This window comes from Ursus arctos, unplaced genomic scaffold (assembly GCF_023065955.2).
Source record: "Ursus arctos isolate Adak ecotype North America unplaced genomic scaffold, UrsArc2.0 scaffold_14, whole genome shotgun sequence".
In the NCBI taxonomy this organism is placed as follows: Eukaryota; Metazoa; Chordata; class Mammalia; order Carnivora; family Ursidae; genus Ursus; species Ursus arctos.
This window is the reverse complement of record NW_026622808.1, coordinates 39,261,593-39,271,743: the sequence shown is the minus strand read 5'-3', so window position 1 is coordinate 39,271,743 and position 10,151 is coordinate 39,261,593. Positions and strand designations below refer to the sequence as shown.

General features: G+C 42.3%; 1 pseudogene; it reads left to right on the top strand.

Moving 5' to 3' along the window:
- Positions 1-3,696: 3,696 nt before the first annotated feature.
- LOC113256541 (40S ribosomal protein S24-like) lies at positions 3,697-4,926 on the top strand (annotated as a pseudogene).
- The last annotated feature ends 5,225 nt before the right edge of the window (positions 4,927-10,151 follow it).

Here is a 10,151-nt window from a genome sequence, read left to right as displayed (position 1 = left end):
TTCTTAAAGATTTATTTTAGAGAGAGAGAGAGAGCATGCACATGAGGGTGCAGAGGGAGAGGGAGAGAATCTCAAGCAGAATCCCTGCTGAGCGTGGAGCCCAATGTGGGGCTCGATCTCACGACCCTGAGATCATGACCTGAGTCAAAAGACGCTCAACCAACTGAGCCCCCCAGGCACCCCCACACCTAGGTTCTTTTTGAAAAACATCTCAGCCCAGAGGATCCATGTGGCCTCACAGAGGTCTAAGAGAGAATAACTCCAGTTATCAGAAGCTTGTTCCTGAACTCTCTGCGCCCCTTGTCCCCCACCCTTGAATACTCATCAAAAGAACCAGTGCTTTAAAATAGGATCTCTCAAACATGAGTTTGCATGAGGATCACATAAAGTGCGTATTTAAAACACAGATTCCTGGCCCCTACCCCTGGAGACTCTGAGGAGCAAGGGCTGATGAGGAGCTGAGGGAAGATTTATCTGAACACAAGGAAAAACAAGTGCAAAGGCCCTGAGGCAGGAAAGAGGAGCGCTCCAGGAAATATCAACAAAGGGGGCAAAAGGTAAAGGGGTGGAAGAAGAACAAGCAAAGACCGCAACAGGCAGGGCCTTGAGGTTGAGACAAGGAGATTAGGTTTTTATCTCAGTGAGACTAGGAGCCCCTGAAGGTTTTAAATGGGTGGAAATACAGATCAGATCGTCACTTTAAGAAAATCGCTCTGACTCTTCTGTACAGAACGGATGATTAAAAGGCAAGAAGGAAGACAGGAGGACCAGACAGGAGGCTTCTGGAGGGCTGCAGTCCAGAAGGGATGATGGCATGGCAGGGGGTTGAATATGGAGCCAGACAGCAAGTGAGATGTGAGGATTCGGAATGCGAACCTCAGTCCTGGAGCATTTTATTGTTCCTGTTTGCATTTCCTTCTGTTCCAGTTATTTTATCCCTTCCTCACCTTTTGTTGTGGTCTCAAGATCAAAATGTTCTTTTTGTTATGAGAATGATACAGTCTCAATATTTAAAATGCAAACAATATAGGAAAGTAGAAAGAAGAAATCACTCATCAACAATCTCTCCCCCATGACAGGCTACTGTCCTTCCAGACATTCTGTACTTGAGAACACATACATTTTGCCCAGGTAGTATCACCTATGCACGCTGCTTTATAATATGCTGTGTCCACTGTATAAAGGATGTTTCCAGGTGTGTATGATATGCATTCGATGAGGGGAAGTTGAATCTCACTAAACCAGACTTCTTTGCTGTTTGTGCAAATTTCCTCAAAGAGAGACTTTCAAAAAGGTATAACTTTCAAGTCTATAAAATTAGAAAACACAAGTAATTTTCCTAAAAAGCAGGAGAGGGCCTAGGGGATTTAAAAATTAAAAACCAGAAAACATACTCCAAACAGAGGAGCTACAAAACAAGAGGAGTAATTTCCTCCCAGAAGGGAATATGACACCTAGACAAAATTACGTTGTTTATTTTGCATGGTCTTAACAGAAACTACACAAAAAACCGAGAGTGGTGGCAGGAAGTGCCTTTTTGTGTCTCTGGTGGGGATGGGGCTCCCCAAGTGAAGCCTCTGGATATCTCAGGATTAAGCCAAGAATCCTCAGAGCAGCTTGCCCAAACACTATTGTATTTGTGTCTCCTTCTTTGATTAGTGGCTTAGTCAGCTTTCTGGCTCATTATCATGGTAATCTTTTATTATTATTATTATTATTATTAAAGTAAGAAGGCTAAGGCTTTAGTTTTTTTATTTTCCCCCAGAGGAAAATAATTTAAATACAAGCTTGAAGGTATTATATATATACTCTTTGTCTTTCATAATATATTCAACAACCTTGATGTGGGAATGTTAATTTTTTTCTATCTCAGTCATCAAATGGTTTAAACAGAAAGCAAAAGCCTTGGGATACCTGGACTCTGTCCTTAGCCATTAGTTGCTTTCCTTGGGTTGAATATCCATCCTACAGCTCAGCAAAGAAAAAAATCAAAGTAGACAGTGTATATTGGGGTTTACGTTCAGTGATGTAATGTATTAGAGCAGAACTGGTCAAATATTAACTGCACGGGGCAGGGAGTGGGTATATGGTGTTCACTGTAAACCCAGGTCTTTAAGTTACGGTGTTACTTATATTACTTGCTTTTGTTAACAGACAGCAAGACTTCGCAGCAGACAACATTTAGGAAAGGATTCTTACATTTAATAGGAGAGGGAGAGGTGGAGACTGTCATTTCTGAAATTTTCTCTAGGAAGGACTGATACTGAGTGTTTGAGGGTGTCACCTGTCTCCCCCATAGGTTGTAGTCACTTTCTGAGGATTTTGAGACTTAATTAATGCAGTCAATGTTTTGTTTGTTCATTTTAGTTTTAAAATATATTACATAAATAACACATGAATACTGAAAAAGCAAACACACTGAAGATAAAAATTCCTTTTGAAACCCGCCCCCACCCCAAATCTCCAGTCTCCTCTGCCCCAGCCAGCCCCAGCCAAATGAAATCACTTTTTCAGTTTGATATACATTCTTCCAAACCTTTTCTTACAGATATATATATATATAAAATATGTGGTAGTGTTTTATTTCTTGATTTTTCATAAGTTGCATTATTCCATATTTATCATTCTATAACTAGCTTTCTCCCCACCCACTCGTCAACATGTCTTAGAGCTTTTATTCTAAGCTTCTCATAACTCGACCTTATTAAAACAAACAACCCTGCTGAATTGTATAGGGTGCCTGGTTAGCTATTCTGTGTATGTTTTTAGTTATTTCTCTATTGATAGACATTTGGGTTGTTTCTGATTATTTTTTTCTTTTCACCATTAAAAACAACACGACAGAAAACAAGTTTGTCCATATCAACCTATGTGCAAATATGACTTTTTTCTTGAGGTTAAATATTCGGTGGAATGGCCATGCAGAAGAAATTAGAAATTATTCATGTTTTGTTTTAATAGACATGACCAGTTTTCCCTACAACATGACTCTCAGTGGTCAACTCCAGCAAATACTTCTTTTTATTAAGCTTTGGAATGGGCTCATCCCAGGCTCCAAACAGAGCAGAGACAGGAAGGCTATGAGCCTGAGTCTTTGCCTTCTAAGACTCGTCTATGGGGGAGGAGAGTGCCTGGGTGACTTAGTCGGTTAAGCATCTGCCTTCTGCTTGGGTCCTGGTCTCAGCGTCCTGGGATCAAGCTCTGCGTTGGGCACCTTGCTCTCTTTCTCTCAGATAAATAAGATCTTTAAAAAATAAAAGCAAAACTCATCTATGGGCCCCCATATATCAACTGGCAAAAGAAAGGTTAAATCAGAAGCTAACAAAGATTAGTTATTTATGAAGGTGGATGGACAGAAATGGGACATAAAGAAGGAGGGAATGGGAACAGGTAGTAGGAACGAGGTGGCCACAACACTCCTCTGAGTATATGTAAGCCCCTTGATGCAGCTGTAACTCTTAGAACCAGTGTAATGGTTTACATACTCCCAGAATAAATAAATCATTCAAATCAACCAGGATGAGAAGAGAACCCAACATGGAACACCAAAAATAAGGAATCTAAGTGTATTACAAATAAAGAATATAACCACCCTGGCAGGGATAGGGAAGAAAACACCTAACCTAAGTAACTGAAAAAAATGACATTTTGGATACTATAAGACTAACTATGCTCTTTTCCTCCCTGGCTGCCATCATGAATGACACAATCACTATCTGGACCAGGAAGTTCATGACCAACTGACCCCTTGAGCGGAAACAGATAGTCATTGATGTCCTTCACCCCGGAAAGGCAACAGTACCTAAGACAGAAATTTGGGAAACTAGCCAAAATGTACAAGACCACACCAGATGCCATATTTGGATTTGGATTCAGAAGCCATTTTGGTGGTGGCTTTGGCATGATTTATGATTCCTTGGATTATGCAAAGAAAAATGAACCCAAACACAGACTTGCAAGACATGGCCGGTATGAGAAGAAAAAGACGTCAAGAAAACAGCAAAAGGAATGCAAGAACAGAATGAAGAAAGTCAGGGGGACTGCAAAAGCCACTGTTGGTGCTGGCAAAAAGCGAGCTGAAGATTGGACCCCAGAAGGAGTAAAGATGCTGCAGTGGTTTTATCTGTGGTGATCGTGCAGATTTTTCATGAGAGGATTAAGAAACTAAGAATGTTAATGTGTCTGGTTGAGAAAAAAAAGACGACTAACCATGGAAGGACTGTACACAGAGATTGTAGTTTAGTCAGTAAATTTGTTCCTCTCTGTGGGTCTCACAGGGGAATGAGTTAGCAATTCTGAAACTGTTTTATGTGCAGACTAGTCTGGGTCCAATTAGGAGACAGAAACCACAGTCATTTGAACAGGGAAAGTTTAATAAAAAGAATTGTAACTATAACAAGGGATCGGAGAAATGAGTGATTGGCTAGTAAGACTAAAGAATATAGGAATAGCGTATCTAAGGAGCAGCCACTGCCTAGGACTGAGAGACAACCCAAGGGAAAGACTCCCTCCTCCGGGGCAGAGATCTAGACCGAGTTGGAGAGGGCACGGCCATGGCTCACTGAATAGCAGAGAAGTCACTGCAGTGCCATACTATCAGAACTTGCCAGAAATCCACTCCCTAGGGTTCCAGGAAAACTGTTCACAGGGAGGTATCTCACTGGAGGCACTCTACTATGTAACTGCCTGAAAAGGCTGCCAGGGAAAGCGGCCAGGCACTGGTTCTCGGGTGCTGTGTACTGCAGGAGCCAGCAGCTAGAATCTGGTATCGGGGAAGCTGTCTACACTGCAGATGCTGGAGGAGTAGCCATCGTGCAGGAGCCTGCCTACCAGAAGGAACACACCAGACCAGGCTTCCTCCTTTCTCCTGCAATGATTCTCCATTGCCCTCTACTGACAAAATTCAACATGGCGCGAGCTGACTAAGGAAAATATTTAAATGAACCAGCTTTACTTTTGCATACCGGATAACGAAGGATGAATTTGGATTTGAGGGACAATAAACGGATCACTGGCAGAGTCCAACCCTTTGTCTACTTGCCTTCCATAGGCTCCCTTTTACACACGTTTGAACTCTCATATAACAAAACCTCTCTATAATTCCACCTAACAAGATACAGCTTTTTTTTTTTTTTTTAAAGATTTTATTTATTTATTTGACAGAGATAGAGACAGCCAGCGAGAGAGGGAACACAAGCAGAGGGAGTGGGAGAGGAAGAAGCAGGCTCATAGCAGAGGAGCCTGATGTGGGGCTCGATCCCATAACGCCGGGATCACGCCCTGAGCCGAAGGCAGATGCTTAACCGCTGTGCCACCCAGGCGCCCCAAGATACAGCTTTTTATCTTAGAAACGAAGACATTTTCATGCCCTCTGCCAAATGAGGAGGAAACAGTCCCACCGAGAGTTATTGTATCCATCACTGACTATGTTAATTAACCCTTAAATTCTGTCATAGTCCCACTGAATAGTCTGTTACCTAAAATCTAAGCTGTAAAGTTAGCTTCAGCAATTTGTATGCAAAATAAAAATGGGAAGAAGGAGAAAGAAGAAGAAAATGGTTAGCATTACAAATAAACACATATGTATGACAAGCAAATAAAATGTTTCTATAATTGGTCATAAGGCTGTAACTGATAGCTACGACTTTCTTCTTCACTACACAGTCATTATTTCCCTCACTCTCAGGCAAAACCTCAGCTCATTGGGGTGACCCAAGCCTTCATTCCCAGTGACTCTAGGTACTTAATTGTACCTGCTTTTCTTGGTTGCTTTAATTTTCCATTATCCTTTACTATTAGGCATGGAAGTCCTAAGAGGTGCCCTAGAGAACCCCTGAGTATATATGGATAAAGAAATAAATTTAGGTGTATGTATATATGTGTGCTAGTATACACGGAATGTATTTCCCAGCCCTGTTTGATGAGAGTGCCTAGACACAATGATGCCCCAGCGGCACACTGAGTGTTCAGATCTGGGTTTCAAAAGATGATTCTCCAATAAAAAGAACCAGAAATCCTTGAAGAAATTATTGAGTCTAGCTAGCACTAGGACAGAGAAAATACAAGATGAACCCACAAAATAAATATTAATTCGCCCATGTTTGTGAATTAAATAACTGAATAAATAAATTAATGGGGGAGAGGGGCCGGAGGATTTCAATTAACAAATGTAGAAGGAATAAGGGAAATAGAAAAATCAGGACGAGAACATCACAGTAATGATTGTTGCATGCAAGATCCACTCATGGATGCTAAAATTAGCTAGCAAAAGTTTGAGGGTAACAAGATATTTGCATCATCTAAAAGTATCCCCACTGGGCACCTGAGTGGCTAAGTCAGTTAAGCGTCTGCCTTCAGCTCAGGTCATGATCCCAGGATCCTAGGATCAAGCCCCACATTGGGCTCCCTGCTCAGCGGGAAGCCCACTTCACCCTCTCCCTTTGCCCCCCACTCATGCATGCTTTCTCTCTCTCGAGTGCTCTCTGTCTCAAATAAATAAATAAATAAATAAATAAATAAATAAAATCTTTTAAAAAATAAAAAAATAAAAGTATCACCACCAAGAAATTACAAAGAGAAGATAGTAACTTCACAGTGGAGACACCTGGCAGACACCATCTTAACCACGTGATCAAAAGTAAAGTAAGAGGGGCACCTGGTTGGCTCAGTCAGTACAGCATGTGATTCTGGCTCTCGGGGTCCTGAGTTCAGGCCCCACGTTGGGTGTAGAGCTTACCTAAAAAAAAGTAGGGACTCCTGGCTGGCTCATTCAGTTAAGCAGCTGCCTTCGGCTCTGGTCGTGATCCCAGGGTCCTCAAATTGAGTCCGATATAGGGCTCCTTGCTCAGCGGGGAGTCTGCTTCTCCCTCTGCCTGCTGCTCCCCCTGCTGTGCTCTCTCGCTCTCTCTCTCTCCATCAAATAAATAAAATCTTAAAAAAAAAAAAAAGTAAAATAAGACATAGTGACACCATGTACCCCCGAGATGATACACAACATCATTTCTCTGGCATTCTTACCAAAATCTCATAACTTGAATCCATTCTTGAAAAAACATCAGACAAATCCAGATTAAGGGACATTTTTGAATACTCTCCAAGTGTGTTAAGGTCATGAAAGACTGAAGAACTTTCAGAGATTAGAGACTAAGGAGACACGACAACTAAATAATGTAGGATTCTGGATGGATCCTGGACCAGAAATAGGACATTAGTGGACCAATGGTACAATGTGACAAGAAGGACACTGCAACTCTGTGGTCTTCCTCTCAAAAACCCATAACCCCATCTAGTCAGGAGAAAGACATCAGATTGCAATTGAGGAGCATCCTACAAAACACCCGATCAGTGCTCAAAACTGCCAAGGTCATCAAAACCAACAAAAGTCTGAGAAAAGAAAGGTCCCAGCCCAGAGGCTCCTCAGGAGGTGACACCAAAATAGAATGTGGTATCTTGGATGGGATCCTGGAACAGAGAAGTGGCATTACAGAAAAAAAGAAAGACATCTGACTAAAGTATGGGCTTTAGTTAATAATAATATATCAATATGGATTCATTTATTGTGGCAAATATACCATACTAATATAAAATGTTAACAGAAGGGGAAACTGGGTAGGTGTACATACACGCTCAGGATTATCTTTTCAGTTTTTCTGTGAATTTCAGACAATTCTAAAATCTAAACATTTATTTTTAAAAAAGGGACATTATCAGTAGGGAGAATGGTAAAATTCCAATAACGTCCGTAGATTACTCAGTAGTATTATATTAATGTCGTTTCTGGTTTCTATAATGCGGCTCTGGTTATGTAAGAGGTTACATAAGAGGTTAGGGGATGTTGGGTAGAGCGTATACAGGTCCTCTTTGAACTATTTTTGCTACTTTTCTGTAAATTTAAAAATATTTCAAAAACACTTTTTTTTTTTAAACGAGCTTGAAAAGCTGCCACTTTTTAAAAAAGGGACTCCAATCTATGGCCTTGCACACACTCTCAACGTTGGCCTCGCCACAGTATATGCATACTTTTAAAGGTACAAACTATGTCGAGAGTAGCCAATGTACATATGGCTCAATTTTATGGAAAGCAGTTTGGAAGTCATGAACAAAGCTGGAAGTACAACCAAGGCAATAAATAAGACCGCCTGGAGAGTCCCAGGGAAACATTGTGAGACATTACATAATGGCAGCCAACAGCAATGGAAGAATTTATTTTAGGTTTCCAGTTTAAATATATATATTTATGTGCACTGGGGAAGACCAGTGGAAGTCATCGTCTGACCTCTCCAGAGAACGGAGGGTGCACCATTGTCCCCAGACACTGGCTACCCCTGCCCCCCACACTCCCAGCCTATGCTAACCTGAAGGGATTTCCACCTCTGGGGCGGGGCTACGAAGCTGCTGCCTGGGAGAAGGAAGAGGTCTGTCCCGGTGGGTGCTTGCAGGCCCCTCAGGGCCTGTATGGCTTTGTTGCGGATGTGAGGCTGACTTCTCTTGCTCATGAACTTGGCTCGATGCCTTGCTCTGTGTCTGTTTTTGCAATCTGTCACTCCCTTGCTCCATCTCTATCGAAATTTAGCTCTAGAATTTCCTGCTTGAGGGCCTCAGGTTGGGAGACTAGAGTCAGGGCATACTGTGCTTTTTTTTTCCAACTGAGAGGCACTGGTTGGCCCATCCCTGCAGTGAGGGCATGCCCTACATGGCTCTGACACATGGGGTTGCTGCCTGCTGCTTCTAGGGGTGCAAGTTATTCAACTGTGAGGATCTTTCCCCACTGGCATTCATTCCAGAGGAGTAGAGAAGATATGTCTGCAACTGGAAAATGAGTGTCATGTGTTTCTTCCTTCCCTTCTGTCCTGTTTCCCCCAAGTGCCTTGGCAGCCCCTGCTCCCCCACCATTTGCCCTGAACTAGTTTCTGCTAAAATATAAACTGGGGAAGCTAGGGCCTGAGCAAATACTTTGAAACTCTTTTTCCCCTTGGCTTCTGTGATGGTTAGTTTTCTGTGTCAACTTAACTGGGTTAAGGGTTGCCCAGATAGCTGGTAAAACATTGTTTCTGGATATGTCTGTGAAGGTGTTTCCAGAAAAAAATAGCATTTTAATTGACCAAAGCAGATGGCCCTCCCCAGTGCAGGTGGGCATTACCCAACTGGTTGAGGCCCTAGTAGACCACAAAGGCAGAGGAAAGGCCAATTCTCTCTCTCTCTCTCTCTCTCTCTTTCTCTCTCTGCTTGAGCTGACACATCCATCTTCTCTTGCCCTCGGACCCTGGCAATCCCAGTCTCAGACTTTCTGATTCAATTTGGGACTTACATCATCAGCCCCCATTTCTCAGGCCTTTGGACTTGGACTGAATTACACCACCAGCTTTCCTGATTCTCCAGCTGGCAGACAGCAAACTGTGGGACTTCTTAGCCTCCATGACTGCATGAACCAATTCCCATAATAAATCTCCTCTTATATAAATCTCTATATATCCTATCGGTTCTGTTTCTCTGGAGAAGCCTAAGACCACTCCCTCTTAGTTCGCTTCCTGTCCCTCTGAACCCTCTTTTCATGGTTCATTATCTCTAGCTTCTTCTTATACCCCAGCCTTTAAAACAGAGTTGGAAGGGGAAGATTGGGGTTCATGATGCAGCATAGTCTCCAAATAGCTGTGTGTCATTCCGGCAAACCGGGAAACTTTTGTGAGCCTCAGATCCTTTACCTGTTAAGTGGAGCTCTCAGTGGCTGCCTGAAAGGCTCAGGAGGCTCAGCTAAGTGTGAGGTACTGCCCGGGAAAATGAGTTCCTTGAGGGCAGGGACCTCATGACCTTGAGCATGTTCTATTCCTATGCCTTGCACAGTGCCTGGCATATAGTAGGTACTCGATAAATGCTTGCTTAATAAACAGTTGAATCTAAACACGCTGGTCATTATGATTATTCATTTGTATATGTCACAAGCCATATATCATTTATGTTCAAGATGGTACTGGAAAAAATAAAAAGAAAAACAACAAATCTGATAGAAGAAGGTAAATGGAGAGCTAAAAAGTATAGGTGTAATAATTTGAGAAATAAAATGGCTGAGTTGCATGGTTGCTCCAGGTTGTTTATTGACCCTGTCTCATTGAGTGGCTTAGTGGGGGTCTCTTTCCTCTTGACATATGTGACCT